Source organism: Rhinatrema bivittatum, chromosome 2 (assembly GCF_901001135.1).
Source record: "Rhinatrema bivittatum chromosome 2, aRhiBiv1.1, whole genome shotgun sequence".
Taxonomy (NCBI): Eukaryota; Metazoa; Chordata; class Amphibia; order Gymnophiona; family Rhinatrematidae; genus Rhinatrema; species Rhinatrema bivittatum.
This window is the reverse complement of record NC_042616.1, coordinates 615,799,759-615,814,088: the sequence shown is the minus strand read 5'-3', so window position 1 is coordinate 615,814,088 and position 14,330 is coordinate 615,799,759. Positions and strand designations below refer to the sequence as shown.

The window sequence follows — 14,330 nt, the reverse complement described above, 5'->3', positions numbered from 1 at the left end:
TGTTTGTGTGTTTCTGTATATATGATTCTGGATGTATTTCTGTATCAGAATTTTTGGATATGTGAATGTTTGTCTATGTACAGTATGTGGTTGTGTGTCTGTTTTATGTATGTGTTTGTAAGTGAATATTTGTTTGTGGATTTTGTGTTTTTGTGTTTATTTTTCAGTGTTTGTTTATGTGTTTTCATACCTGTCTGGTTTTATGTCTGTGTGTGATTATGGGTGTTTTTGTGCTAATGTTTGTATGTGTGTGTTTTCATATATAATGGATGTCTCTTTGTGTTCACGAATATTTGTAGGTATTTGTGTATATCATGTATGTGCGGTGTGATGTTGTGGTATGTGTGTATGTTTTACTTTTATTTGTGTGTTGTATATTTTGTATGTATGTATCTGTGTGTTTGTTATCTTGTGTGTAGTATTTGTATGTATGGACATGTGTGCTTGTGTTTATGTTCTTCTGTGTGTTTTTTATCTTTCTGTGTGCTTTTTGCATATTTGTGTGTGCATATTTGTGTTTCTCTATATGTTTGTTTCTACTGGGTATTGGCATGTGTGTACAATGTTTAGACACATGATTGTGGCTATGTGCATCTATTTTTGTGTACATGTATATGTTTTGTGTGTGTCTGTATTTGTGTCATGTATATGTTTTGTGTGTGTCTGTATTTGTGCTTTATATGCATATGTTTGTGTAGGTGTCTGCATGTGTGTAGGTGCATGTATGTGTAATTATGTGCGTGTTTGTGTTTTTTGTGGGTGTATATTTTTTTACTTTGTGTGTGTGTGTCATTGTGTCACTGGGTACTTGTGGCATATATTTGTATGAATGTTGTGTCATGTATGTGTGTGTAGGTTTGTGTTTCATTTTTTGTGTGGGTATGATTTTGTATGTGTGTGGGTGGTTATATGTATGTGTTTATATGTTTGTATGTGTATGAAATGTGAATTTCATATGAAATTTCATATGAAATTTCATATGAAATATGAAACTTGAGACTTTCTCACTTATACGTTATAATTTTTATGCTCAATAAGACCTGTCAACTTAATTGTTTAAGTCTTTTTTTTTTTTTTCTCCTTTATCTTTTGGTCATCAATGTTACAACGTTATTGTTAAATTTTGAACTTATGTACACTGTTCCAAGTTTCATAACCTTGTTCTATGTAATGCCTTTTGGCAATTTTCATGTTCTGTTTCAATGTAAACCGATGTGATCTTTATTTCATATAGGAACATCGGTATATAAAAATCTAAAAATAAATAAATAAATAAATGTGCTTGTGTGTGTTTATGTTTTAGAAAGATTTTAATAGGGTAGCTGAAAACATGGCTGATTCTGTAGTTGGCTGGGTCGTTTCTCCCTTCTTCCCTGCCATACTCAATGGCTTCTCTAGAGAGACAAATAGGGCCCCACTGGGATCCCTACAAAGGAGTATGGCCTAGTTGTAGGATGGTGCAGTGTAGAGTAGAGGAATATACCATTTCTGCCACATCACCTCTACAAGAGGCTGATGTACTGATTAATTCCTGTTTGCATAAAAGCAAATGAACCCTTAATGTCTGTATATATTTAGTTTGGATTTAAAAAGAGGAGTGTTTCCTTTCAGTTCTCTTAATTTTTCAGAATAAAGGCCCAAAGCCTTGGCTGAGGAATCTTAGAAAGAGATTAATTTCCAGCTCACATCCAGTGGTTGATAAATTAACTCTAAGAGATTTTTTAATGTGATAGGCTCCCCCAAATTGGGTCCTCATCATTGAAAATGGCCCAGAAAAATATTTTGGTGGATGAGCCTCAGGATTTCTTTTTGAGTTATATGGGAAAAATGACTTTGTGTGCAGTGAAATGACATATGAAATGGTCTACAAAACCACTGCATGCTATTTAAGGGTGAAGTCTCTAGAGGGAGTTATTATTATTTACATGTTTATTATTAGGGTTAGGATGGTGTATTTATTTAAGAGATGGCTGGAGAATGGGATCCTCTTGGGGGAGTGTTTATAGGACTATTTAATGTCTGGTTCAGAGTTTGGTGGGAGGAGATTGGAGAGAGCCACCAGAAGGCTGGTGAGCCTGGGGGCCTTATTTGGAGAGTGTCCTGCAGGGACTTTCCCCTCAAAGGGAAAGGCTGCGACTGAAGTAGTGTTTCTTCTCATGGCAAACAATCAAAGGATTCAGTGTGGATCTAAGAAGAGGAGAGAAGTACATGGGCCACGCAAACCATAGAGGATCAGAGAAGGATAGGAAGCTGGAAGGAAGAGTGTGCCAAGGATATCGGTGAAGTTCTTTGTTACTGCCTGAAGCGGAGTTGGGAAATTAAGTGTAAAGAGAGATTTGCCTCTGCCAATTATTGCCCTAAATTTTGGCTTTTGAGGGTTTTGCATTTTGGGTCCTTTCTCAGATGGATGGCCACTCCCCTCTTTTGGGATTGGTCTGCTCCCCCATAAATAGTGCATTGAACATGCTCAGAGCTCATTTCTGTTCTGTCCTCTGGTTGGAGAAGAGGGGATTTTGTATTCTGTCTCAGTGGGCTTCACAGTCTATGCAATGGGGAGTAATCAAGCACAGTATTCTAAGGAGCCCTCATGGATCCACATTGCTGCCTTGGAAGAAGAAAAAGTATCTTCCTAGCTGAGAGTTGGGTGTATTTTTGGACTTTTCTACCAGCTCCTATCAGTACAGCAGTTACCCCCTGCTCTAAGGGACTGGAGTAGAGTTGTTTGGTTATCCCTCAGTCAAGAGTGGAACTAAGCCACTGGGATTTTTGTGAGAAGACGAATGTCCAGAGTCTCGAGAAGAGGGAGTTTTTTGTGGTTTTTGCTTCACTGTTAGCCTATGCCAATTGAGGAGGAATATTCTCCCACCCCCTATGGGGAAGGATCTTTGATATTGTTTCAGAGTAAAATAAGTAGTACAGAGGAGAAAGAAGTTCGATAAGGAAGGGGATTGTTATTCTTTGGTTAATACTGATGATTTTTCCTAGTTTAGATCTTTTTATTTTTTTAAGTTAAAGTAAATCTCTTTTTTAATGTTGACATATCCATCATCTGCTGTACGAGTTTCTCCTTCTGGTTCCTAGTTATGAATATAGCTAGCAGTGAGTACTAAATTGGAGCATGGCTGTGAGTGACTGTTTATGGAGATCTCCATGCCACCCAGGGCCCTGGAGGCTTGGACCTCAGCACCCAGGGCTGACGTCTGGTATTCTGAGCAGTGTGAGAGATCCAGGAAAGAAATTTATGACCCTGGGACTTTGCCTTGACCCCTTTATTAGGTGAACCCAAACCAAGAAGGGGGTTACATAAGGATACAGAGTTATTGGATCTAAGGAGAGGTGATACCCTGTATTACATGAAGCAACTAAAGCTGATGTGGGTATTGAGAGGAACCTGATGTACCTTAGTTTATAGTGGGGTTCTGATACTGTAAACTCCAGGATTGGGAATAAATGAACAAACGTGAGAAACATATTTCTTGAGGCATAGGAGAGCGAAGTATTTGAGTGTATTGTTTATTTATTTTTCTAACTTATATACTGCTTGTCAACATTTCCAAGCGGTTTACATGTTACACTCATAAATTATAATCATAAAAATCATTTAAAAATTCTGACTTTTGTAATAGTTTGAGTAACTGTTAACTGAATAGCACTAAAGCTGCATTTTGGCTGTGAAAGCCTGTCATTAAAATCAGCTACTTTTAGTAATCCCTTACCAGTTTTGTAAACCTTGGATGCTGGTAACCCCCGGAATAAAAATTAAATTGTTTGGAATATACTTTGGAGCGGACCTTATTTTGTACCAGGGGGAACTTTTCAGCATAAACAATTGGGACAGTAAGGGCCAGGGTCACAGAGGGAAGATTCGAATGGTGGATTTCCCCATTCCAGCTTAGAAAATTCTTTGCCCCTCCTGCCTCTGGGCCTGGGTCCACTGCACCCTCTGCTTGACCACCTGACTCCTTTTAACCTTATCACAAGAGACTGGCCCTCTGCTCACACGGGTGCCAGACTCTCTCACATTTTACGTGTCCTGATCAGGAGGGCGTTACATACATGATTTTTGTTGGAAGTTTTATTCCACCCTTCCTGCCCGTGAAGAGCAGATAAAAACTTCTATGTTTCTATAGAAGCAGAGAGCACAGAGAAGTTGTTTTTTCCTTTTTCAAGTCATCTTGATATTCCTTAATCTAAGCAATTCATTTGTTCAGTTGGTGATGGAGGAGTGGACATCTAACAGGTTTCATCACCGGGAGGAGAGAGGAGGTATCTGAGCTACCATTTCGGATGCTCAGCCACAGTGAACAGCTGCAGAGGTGCCCACAAGCTACAGGAGGGAAGATGTGGAGAAAAACAGAGAGCGCAAGAGCAAGTGGTGAATCCCAAGTATTTAGACTCTGGGAGGCTGTCTCATGCTATCCAAGGATAAAGACGGGACAGATCAAGGGATCACAGATTTACTAATCTGAATTGCTTTATGGCCATTATCTGAAAGAGACTTGTAGCAAGTGTGATATTTTCATGTTTGAACCATTTTTACAGTAAAGGTTTGTTGAAACATCTGCTTTCTACAGCTTGTTTATTTTTACCGTTAAAGGACTATACACCTAACACACAGGGCCCAGGAGGTTTATCCTAGCACAAAACACAGTGGCAAGGTTAATTACTGGTATACGTTAGAGAGCTAATATTACACCCAAACTTAGAGAATTGCACTGCTTGCCTGTATAGCACAGAGCTCAATTTAAGGGCCACATTTCCTAAGCATTTTTCTAATAAATACAAAATGGGAGATAACCTTTAGTAAATAGGCCCCTAAGTTATTTACAATTATCCTTAAAATTCTTTGTAATACAAATTTGCTTTCTCTCATTAAGCTTCTGATTCCATGAAGGTCTATACATCGTTTCTGATCTTCAGATCAAAATGTATTTGTTCCATCTCTTTGAAATTATAAATTACAGGACATATAGGCAAGAGTGATTTCTGTTTGGTTGGCTTTTTTAGATGATGCTTTATGTTCTCTGTGTTGGAATATGATTTTTATATTGTTGTATACTGCACTGGTCAGGATTCCAGTCCTGGGGTTTTGCAGTAAATAAGAAATAAACCCTTCAACTAGGGGTTAAAGAGGAAAGACAATTTGATATTAGAGGTGTAGCCCCCAGTATTGTGTGCACCCTGTAATCACTGAGGAGAGACCAGAGTACCAGAGATTCAGACATTTTTTTTTTTGGGGGGGGGGGGGAGGGTGAATGGCTGAGGCAAAGTAGATATGGAGGGGGCAAGTCAAAGTGCATTTCCATGAATCGTGCCCACACCCAGTGGTTGGCCCCACTTTTAAATTGGCTGTAAAAGACGTTACAAAAAAAGTCTCAAGGACCTTCTATGCAATGTTTGTTAGCATCTTTCAATCAATTCTTCTACTGTATATGGGAGTGAAGTCTGTAGAGGATATGACAAAAGTCCAATTTAAACCCCACACCCAGGTTTCTGTAAAAATACCCTGAATTTACAGAAACTCCTGCAGCAATGGGTGCAGAGCAGGATTAGGATTCATCCCCCTTCCAACTCACCATACAAGAATACAATATTCACATTCTGCTGTCATCTCATTAACAGCAATGCAAACGACCTCTAATATCAGGCACACTGTGATGCAACACACTCCAAAAAAACAATTAGAAAACATTCACTTCCTACTGGGAAACCAGTGCAAGCTAGATTGCTAAAGATCCCAACACAGAAACTAAATATTAGTAAAATATCTCAGAGACCACAGAGACGTCTAGGACATAGCGGAGATGGGGGAGGAGGAAGAAGAAGTTGCATATGAACTCTCTTTTCCACATCCCCAAATATCACCCCCTTCCCTGCAGACTCTCACAATCTTACTTTCCATGCCCCTGCCCCCCCCCCCCCCCCGCAGGTCTGACTGCAGTACACTCTCCCTTCCCAATCAGGATAGAGTCAAGAATTCTCTAACTTCCCATTCTCCATCCCCAAATCAGATCCCATCACTTTTCCTCTTCCCCTGTATGGACCCCGATATCATTCCCTTTTTCCCTGGATAGACACCCTACACATTCCCTCTTTCCACAAGCCTCAAAGCCTTGCACCTCTGAAGCTGTGGTGGACTCTGGGTCAATTCAGCCACCACTGGTGCTTCTCCTTCCTCTGATGTGAAAGCCGATTCTACTGCTGCCACTGTTTCCTCCTCCTTCTGGCCCATGCAGACCAGGTGTCTCCTAGTGGGCGGAGGCAGTGCTGTGGGGGGCAGGGGTGACTTGGCAGCTGGGGATGGGGAGTAGGCGGGTACTTAAACAGGGACCATCTGAGATGCACTTTAATTGTAAAAATGCTGTCAGAAGGTAGGAAGACTGAAACGGGAAGAGATGCTCCCTCACTCCCAGAAGAAGCTGCCTTTTTTACTGCCTGCGGAAGTGAGAGACTCCACACCCCAGCCCTGGCAAGAAATCTTTACCCTCACTGCAAATGGCTGCTGGTTGGTTGCATCAACATCCAGGCATAGAGTGAAGGATGTGAAACTTTCACCAGTGCTAGCAATATCGTATCCTGGGACAGCTGGAAGAAAGATCTGTTCAGTATTCAGTCAGAACACAGAGCATGGAAGAGCAAAGAGTAACAGAGGTATATAGCCTGGGAGAGGGGCACAAAACAGGAGACACATGTGACTTATGGACATGAACATAATGGCTACCCATGGCAGCCGACATAGCACTCACAGAGCAGACCTCATAAGTGCAGCAAGCTCCAAATTCACAAATAACTCCAAAGCCCTGTGGATAAAAGGCAGGGGGCATTCCAGAAACTATGGATCATGAATGGAGCATGAACGAAGGACAGGAGAGCCGTGTAATCTGCTGCCTGGACAAACAACAAACCAGCTACATAACAGGGATCAGGATATTGTGACCCAGTAGTCCACAGAGGTCAGCAAGAGGAGCCAGCAAGCAGCAGTTGAATGGGCAGCCTGAACACCTACAGTGCTTACTGGATGAGATCCGGGAGGGAGCCACCAACCACGGGCAAATATGGTTGTGGGAGAGTTGCAACAGCAATGAAGTACTTCCCCTTCCACCCAAACAGCACCAGGCTGTTTTGGAAAAATTATAGCTGCCTCCTTCATGATCCACAAGGCACAGGATTGCAGCTGGATTAGAGCTGCCAGCATCAGCAGGAGAAAAATGCCCTGCATAGTCCCTCCCAGCTGCACACCAGAAGGCTTCAGAAACTGAGTTTCATGTGGGCTTACACGGGAAGGAATGTTTCATGTAGAAAAAGACTGAGAAAATACTTCATTTTTTATGGGTAACCAGTACTTTTGTGTCAGCTCTAATTGGGATTAGGTTGGGATTAGGCCTGACATGTAAAGAGATTGGTTCACCATTTTAAAATGGTTAAAAAATCTGGAAAGCCTAGCAAAAACGGGTGGACAGAGAAAAGCACCAGCATAAGCAAGTCAACTGGTTGGGAGCTTTTAGCTCATATTCATCTCAGACTTAAGAGTCCTCTGAATCCTCCTCTGATTCTAAAGCCCCTGTGGATTGAGTGAATAGTGGGTGGCGAAGCAGATAATTCAGCTCCCTCAGGTAGTATTCCACCAAGCCAGCAGTGGAGAGTGACAATTGAGAATAGAGTCCTCTGTTCTATCACTTTATTAGGATGCCAAGTACCTGATATGCTGAGAAGGAAAATCTGAAAAGCAGGAATATTGAGAAGAAGATTGTTCCAGATGAACTGCAGCCATGTATCCCAACAGACAAAAGAACCCGGATTAGAGGTTAACCCAGGGATGTCAAGTTTCCCAGTTCCAGGAGAGAGATGATATCCCAGTTCTGCATTTCTGAGACCCCTATCTTGATGCACTATGGGACCTGCAGCATTGATTTCAGTGGGTAGAATGAAGGACTATACATACCACACTGCATTGGGATGTAAATTCAAAACCAGGACTGGCCAAAAGTTCTCCCTCCTGGAACTGGGTAACTTCTCAGCTCTGAAAAACTCTGCAAGGACCAACAAAGGCTGCAAGTGGACAAAGCCAGTCAGCCAGAGAAGACACCAGAGCCAAACCCAAAAGATCTTGTAGGAGAGGCCAGAAGGCCACACTATCATAGTAAAACTGTAAAAAAAGACCAGGATATTGTTGCTGAGTGTAAGAGGGGGGATATTTTTCTAAACTTGAGAGAGGGAAATATGATTCTGAGTGTGAGTCTGTTCAAGAGAGGAGGATGTTTTTGCTAAGTGTAAGAGAGGGGGGATATTATTGCTCTGTGAGAGAGAATGGAGATAGCCTGCTGAGTGAGAAAGAAGGGGACAAGATAGTTGAAAGTGAGTGTGGGAGAGGGGGAAATGGTTGCTTAGTGTGAGCATGTGAGAATGAGAGGGATATGATTACCGAGTCTGAAAGCAAGTGAATTATCAATGCCGTGAGGAAGAATCCAATCTGTTGTGAATAGCATTTAGTGGCTCAGAAGGGTGGGGGAGGAAATGGCTAAGAGGGAGAGACCAGTGGGAAGAAAGGAGGGATAGGAAATGGCTGGAGGTAGGGGAAGCAAAGAAAAGCAAAATAGAAAAAAAAAGTAACCCCATTCAATAACCACAGAGCAAAATAAGCAAAGAAACAATCACAGAAAATAAAGCAATAAAAAGGAAAAAAAACCCAAAATGAAAAGCCAAAAATAAGAGTAAATTAGAATAATATATCTATTTTCCCCAGCTCCTAAAATGTTTGACTACTGCCTATCTTTCCTATATAATTCACATTCCTGCTCATAATCATGTATTGACACCCCCCCTTTCCAATTCTGGCTTTCAAGATCCAGCTTTTCTCAGCTTCTGCACCAGATATTCCTTGGGGTACTTGGTATCCCTGTGTAGTACTAAATAGCAGTAGGACAGATTAGGGCTATGAATAGGTGCAGCAAATGTTGGAATCAGAAGTGGTCATTTGGTAGGTGTTCCCCAAATGATCTACACAATAATGTATGACTGAAGGCATGCCCGATGCAGTAATGTCAGTTTTTGTTATTAAAATTGCAATTTATGTTTTCAAGAACACCCTATAAGATTGAAACACGGGTCTCATGAGGGATTGGAGTAGGGAAGATTTTTTATTTTTTAGAATAAGTAATTTTTATTTTTTTTTTTAATGGAGGTGATTATAGTGACTTATTTAGCTGTGTGACTGTTGCTTAGTTCATACCTGTGAAAGTTCTTCAGGAATCTCCCTGGCTCCTTAGAACATCTGTTTCTGTTTTACACATCTGCTTAACACACAAATACTTTGCCACTTTTTCAAATATTTTTAACATGGATTTTTGGTGGGCTGAGGCAAGATGACAGTATTCACTCTGTAAAATATAAGGAAAAAAGACCTGGTTAATGGTTTAGAAAAAAAAAACCTAAGTCAGATTAATTTGGGATATTAAAGAGATCTTTTTTTTTGGTTTGGGGTTTTTTTTGGTTTGGCCATTTCCTCCTGCTCCTGTTGGCTTCCAGTTAATTTGACACTGACCTCTGTTGGTCTATGATGCTATGAATCTTCATTTGCAACTACCTGGATTTTCCCACTATTATATATCCTTCTCTCAACTCATTTAGCCCAGTCATTGCAGTGATAATCCTCAGCCAGAGCCCATGCACCAAAGCTCCCTTCGGAACCCTGCAATCAGAGAACTTAAGTCCAGCTACAAAGTGTCACTATTAGGCAATAACTGGAACATCACCCCCACTCCCAGAACCTGCACATTACCCCTGCAGTATCATAAGCCCTTACCGGCCTGGGGAGCAGAAATCAAATCCAGATCTTCTGCATGGCAGTACATACCACTATCACTGAACCACTAGGGCATTATGCTCCCACATGCACAGGAACTGGAAACAGAGTGTGTGTGTGCAAAGTGTGCCCATCAAAAATGCAGCTGCACAAAGTGAACATGCTGAATCGTCAAGCATGCCATAGATTTGGGGGATTAATGTAGTCAGATTTCCAGAAAAATGCAGTTCAAAGAACCTGGGTTTGAAAATCCAAGACAGGTTTTAGATACCTGAGTACCTACCTACTTACCGAAAATTGACCTCTATACATATCTGCACCCACTAATTTTATTGGTTGCTAAGAATAAATTATTATTTTTATCATCTGTCTGGCAGATATTAGAACAAGGGCAATGGCTTCTCAGAGCAGAAACTGAAGGATACTACAACATTTTCTTGCATGTCTGACCCAATAGAACCCATGGCTTTTCTTGTTCTCCTCCCCAAAGGGGGACAGAGACTAAGGGACTCAAAAGAAGAAAGGATCTTATTTTATCATGTCTTATTTCTACTGATCAATAATGTCAATAATATACAAACCCATCCACACAGACCACTGGCAAAGATTCCTTTGCCCAAAAACTTTCCACGAGGGCTTATTCAGTCAATGGATATCAGCAATTTGTAACAAAAAGTCTGTTGGAGATGGTGGCAGTAACAGTCAAGGTCAGGGCTTCTAAAACCTGTCCAGGGTTTCCTACAATCAGTAGGTTTTTTAGGATATCCACAATTAATATGCATGAGATAGATCTAAATGCCATGGATACCCAGCATATGCTGAAGGGTCCCCAAGATAGGTTTGTGAAATCCTGATCTAGTTGTTGGTCTCATAGGAGGTGAAGGTGTGTCAGCAAGGGTGGTTCTACAATGAGACAAAGATAAGCGGCCAACTTAGGTGGCAAAATTTAGACGTGGCCCAAAACACCCACTGGCCAAAACACCCGCCGGCTGACTCACATTGCCACCAGGCACATTATTTAGTTACATGTCGGCAGGGTTCATATTTCCTACCAGTGTCAAAAAAAATAAGGTGGTCCTGAGCACCAGTGGAGGAGCCTATCCCACCGGCAGCCCAAAAAGAAGAGAAGACCCAGTGGTGGCTGAAATAGAAGAGGCCCAGAAGGCTGTTGGTGGAACCCATCCCACTGGCAGCCAAAAAAAGAAAAGAACATCCAGCAGCCAAAAAAAGAAAGGAAGAACCAGTGTGCTGTCATGAAACCCATCCTGCTGGTGGCCCCAAAAAGAAAAAGAGGCCCAGCGCACTGTCAGCGGAACCCATCCTGCAGGTGGCCAAAAAAAAAAAGGAGGCCCAGAGGAGGCAAAAAAAAGGAGATGAGGCACAGCGAACCATCGGCGGAACTCATCCTGCTGGCAATTGAAAAGAAAATAAGGCCCACTGTGCCACTGGTGGAGCCCATCCCACAGGTGGCAAAAAAAAAGGAGGAGGCCCAGTGAGCAGCTGACAGAGCCCAGCCTACCGGCAGCAGAAAAAGAAGAGGAGGTCCCACGGTGGCTGAAAAGAAGAGGAGGACCATCAGTGGAGCGCATCCTGCCGGTGGCTGAAAAAGAAGAGGAGGCCCAGTGGTCCTCCGGTAGATCCCATCTCCCGGTGGCCAAAAAAAAATAGAGGCGGACCAGTGGGCCATTGGTGGACCCCATCCTGCCAGTGGCCCAAAAACAAAAGGAGTCATAGCAGTGGCCCAAAAAGAAGAGGCGGGACAGTGGACCACCGGAAGAACCCATCCCACCAGCAGCCCAAAAAAAAGAGGAGGCCCAGCAGCAGCCCAGATAAGTCACTGAATATCACAGCTAAGCCATTTAGATGGATAACTTTTCAGTTGTCTAAATGGCTTTTGAATATCTACCCCTAACATCATCAGGATCATGCAACAGGAACAGATGATCATAGTAGGCATATAGCAGGAAGAAGCAACAGAAACAGAGAAATGGTCAGACACAGTTCACAATACCAGTTGAAGGGCTAGGGCTAGGACCGGAGGCATTAGCCCCTTCAAAACCTATTGATTATACAAACCTTCCGGTCCTTCTAGAATTTCCGCTTCCCATCCTGCTAGAGGTGGAGGTGATCTTGCAGCTGGCAGTACTGATAGTGACAGCTTCCGGTGACATCTGAGGATGCAGTGACATCAGCAGGTAAACGCGCTGAGGATGTGGGTAGCATCATGTTCCCTAAGCTGATATTCTGCTATTTTCATTCTAGAAGAAAGGATTTATTTTTTATTTCTTTAGAGCAGAGACCCAAAATATCAGCGAAAATACATTTTCCTCCATTGTATATTTCTTGTTTGTTCTCTTGATCTTGGGAAAGGAAATTTGCTGAGTAACCAAGCAGTTATCTGGGGCATTTCTCCAGGCAGAAGATTGCCCTTCCCTTCATGGTTAAAACTGTATGTGCTGTTTCACAGTCCAAGAGCCTTTCACTGCAGAAAACAAGAGACCAGGCGGGAGGCAGGAACAGGGCAGAGAAGGCAAAGTACACTTGGGAATTACATTTTGAAATCCCTGTGCATAATATACTGTGCATAGTACTTTACAATTGGTCTAAAGTTGGTGCAAAGTCCACAATACCTGCTGACCCATAATTTGCAGGAAGTCTTCCTTTGAAAATTAGCTTGCAGGTCTACTTGTAGATGCCCTTAGATTCCTGCCCAGTAGTATTAATAGCTTAGTGGGATTTTCCATTCCATTTAAGTCTCTCCAATGAGTTGACTGTGATTGGCTATCTCGAGGAAACTAGGGGCAGTTAGTGGTAGAGAGATTGTGGTCATTTTGAGTTGGCTCTTGAAGAATAAGGAGCTATTTTTCCCTGTCCCACTTAACCAACTTTGTGTTTTTCCTGCATTCAAGGAGATCCCTTTCAGTACACTCCCTGTCTGAGAGGGTCTGCTTAGGTTTTAAAGAAGAGAGATTTTGTCGAATTAAAATATTTTTTTCTTGTTTTGGGGAACATCCTATAGCCTTTGGGGAGGGGCACCCCCCAATCCAGAGAGCAGGGGCTGGAGACCTGTGAGCTACCCCTCTATTCCCTAGAAGAAGCAAGACTAGTGACAGCATTACCCAGAGTGGGATTTTTGGATTTAGAGAAATTTGGATTTTTCCCCTTTTGGTTTGTGTGGTGAGTATTTTTTTTTCCTACCTCTCCTCACAACTTGGAGTCAGGAGAGTTAAAGACTGGAAATAAAAGACTTTTTCCCCCAGAGAAGTCACACAGAATTTAAAGACAGTGCAGGACAGAACATCAAGATCTGGAGACTCCCAACCAGATCTCCACCACAAAAAGACAGGACACAGGCTATCAGCAAGAGAGAAAACTTTGGATTCAAGGTAGGATTTTTGTGAGCTTTTGCATTTCCCCAATAGGATTCCTTTACACCCGGGGCTGTTTGTGCACTGATAAGGAAAAACTTAAAATAAAGAGACAAGCCATATCCAGAAAACCATTCAAAATTATGTCAAGCATTACTGTGACATTTTTTTGTAGTTGGTCTCCTTACCATGTAATGTTCATCATGCAAACAAAGCACCTTGCATTTCCTCAATCAGTAGTTAGGCTTCGGTTCCTTATCTTAATGGTCTTCAGGATCAGATTTACTTCTGGCAAAGGCTCTACCCATCCACATTTTAGCAAGAGCAGTTTCTCAAAGGCTTAATCAGTAACTTAAAAGGAAAGAATTATGCTATAAACTTTGGAAGGCAAAACAGTGAAGGCTTCTTTCAGTGCTTATCCCCCTTTACAGATAAGATGGTATTCAGTCAGGTTAGAAGTATTTATTGATATGTGAAATAAAGACAGAATATTGGGAAGAAGGGACAAATGACTGACCTGATAGTCACTGTCAGAACTCCTTCAGTTCTCTGTATGCACATTAGTTGTTTATACAGAGATTTTCTTTAATTGTTTACCAGCTTCCTCTTATCCCAGCATGTTATGACAGCTGGATCTGTTTCTTTTCATCCTAGCCCACTATTACCCCAACATTGTTATCTTTTCTTTGCTACAAGCACTTATCTTTCTACATCTGAGTTTCAGCCTTACCATGGTACCTATGGTTTTGACATCATGAGTCCCTTTAATCTGGTTGTCAGTGCTCCCCGCTAGCAATGTTTCTTGAGCAACACAGCTGCAGTTCTGCACATAACATAATATGTCTGCTGAGCTGTCTCTCACTCTGCAAATATACAATAGATAAGAATATAACAGTCACCATCTATACTAATGAAAAGAACAAATGTACTAAAGCTAGCAAATATCTCTTCACCAAGAAAAGTACAGAAACTGTGGATACGCTCTACCATATTTCACCTTTGCACTGTGAATCCTTCTGTCTACATTGTCATAACTTAAATTGTCTACCAAATACCTGATGAATTGACTACATTTATTGGGTAACATGATTAATTACAGTAAAAGCCCCATTATACAGCATGCATGGGGAATAGGTAGTGACAGTTAATAAAATATTGTC

The 14,330-nt window shown here is 41.8% G+C and overlaps 1 long non-coding RNA gene across 1 annotated transcript; it reads right to left on the bottom strand.

Annotated features, from left to right (window-relative positions):
- Nucleotides 1-9,253: 9,253 nt before the first annotated feature.
- Nucleotides 9,254-14,018, bottom strand: LOC115086232. Its single transcript, XR_003855177.1, has 4 exons — nt 13,901-14,018; nt 13,359-13,521; nt 11,879-12,060; nt 9,254-9,377 (listed from the first exon to the last, which is right to left on the bottom strand). It is a non-coding gene; the product is annotated as an uncharacterized LOC115086232 (long non-coding RNA).
- Between the last annotated feature and the right edge of the window lie 312 nt (nt 14,019-14,330).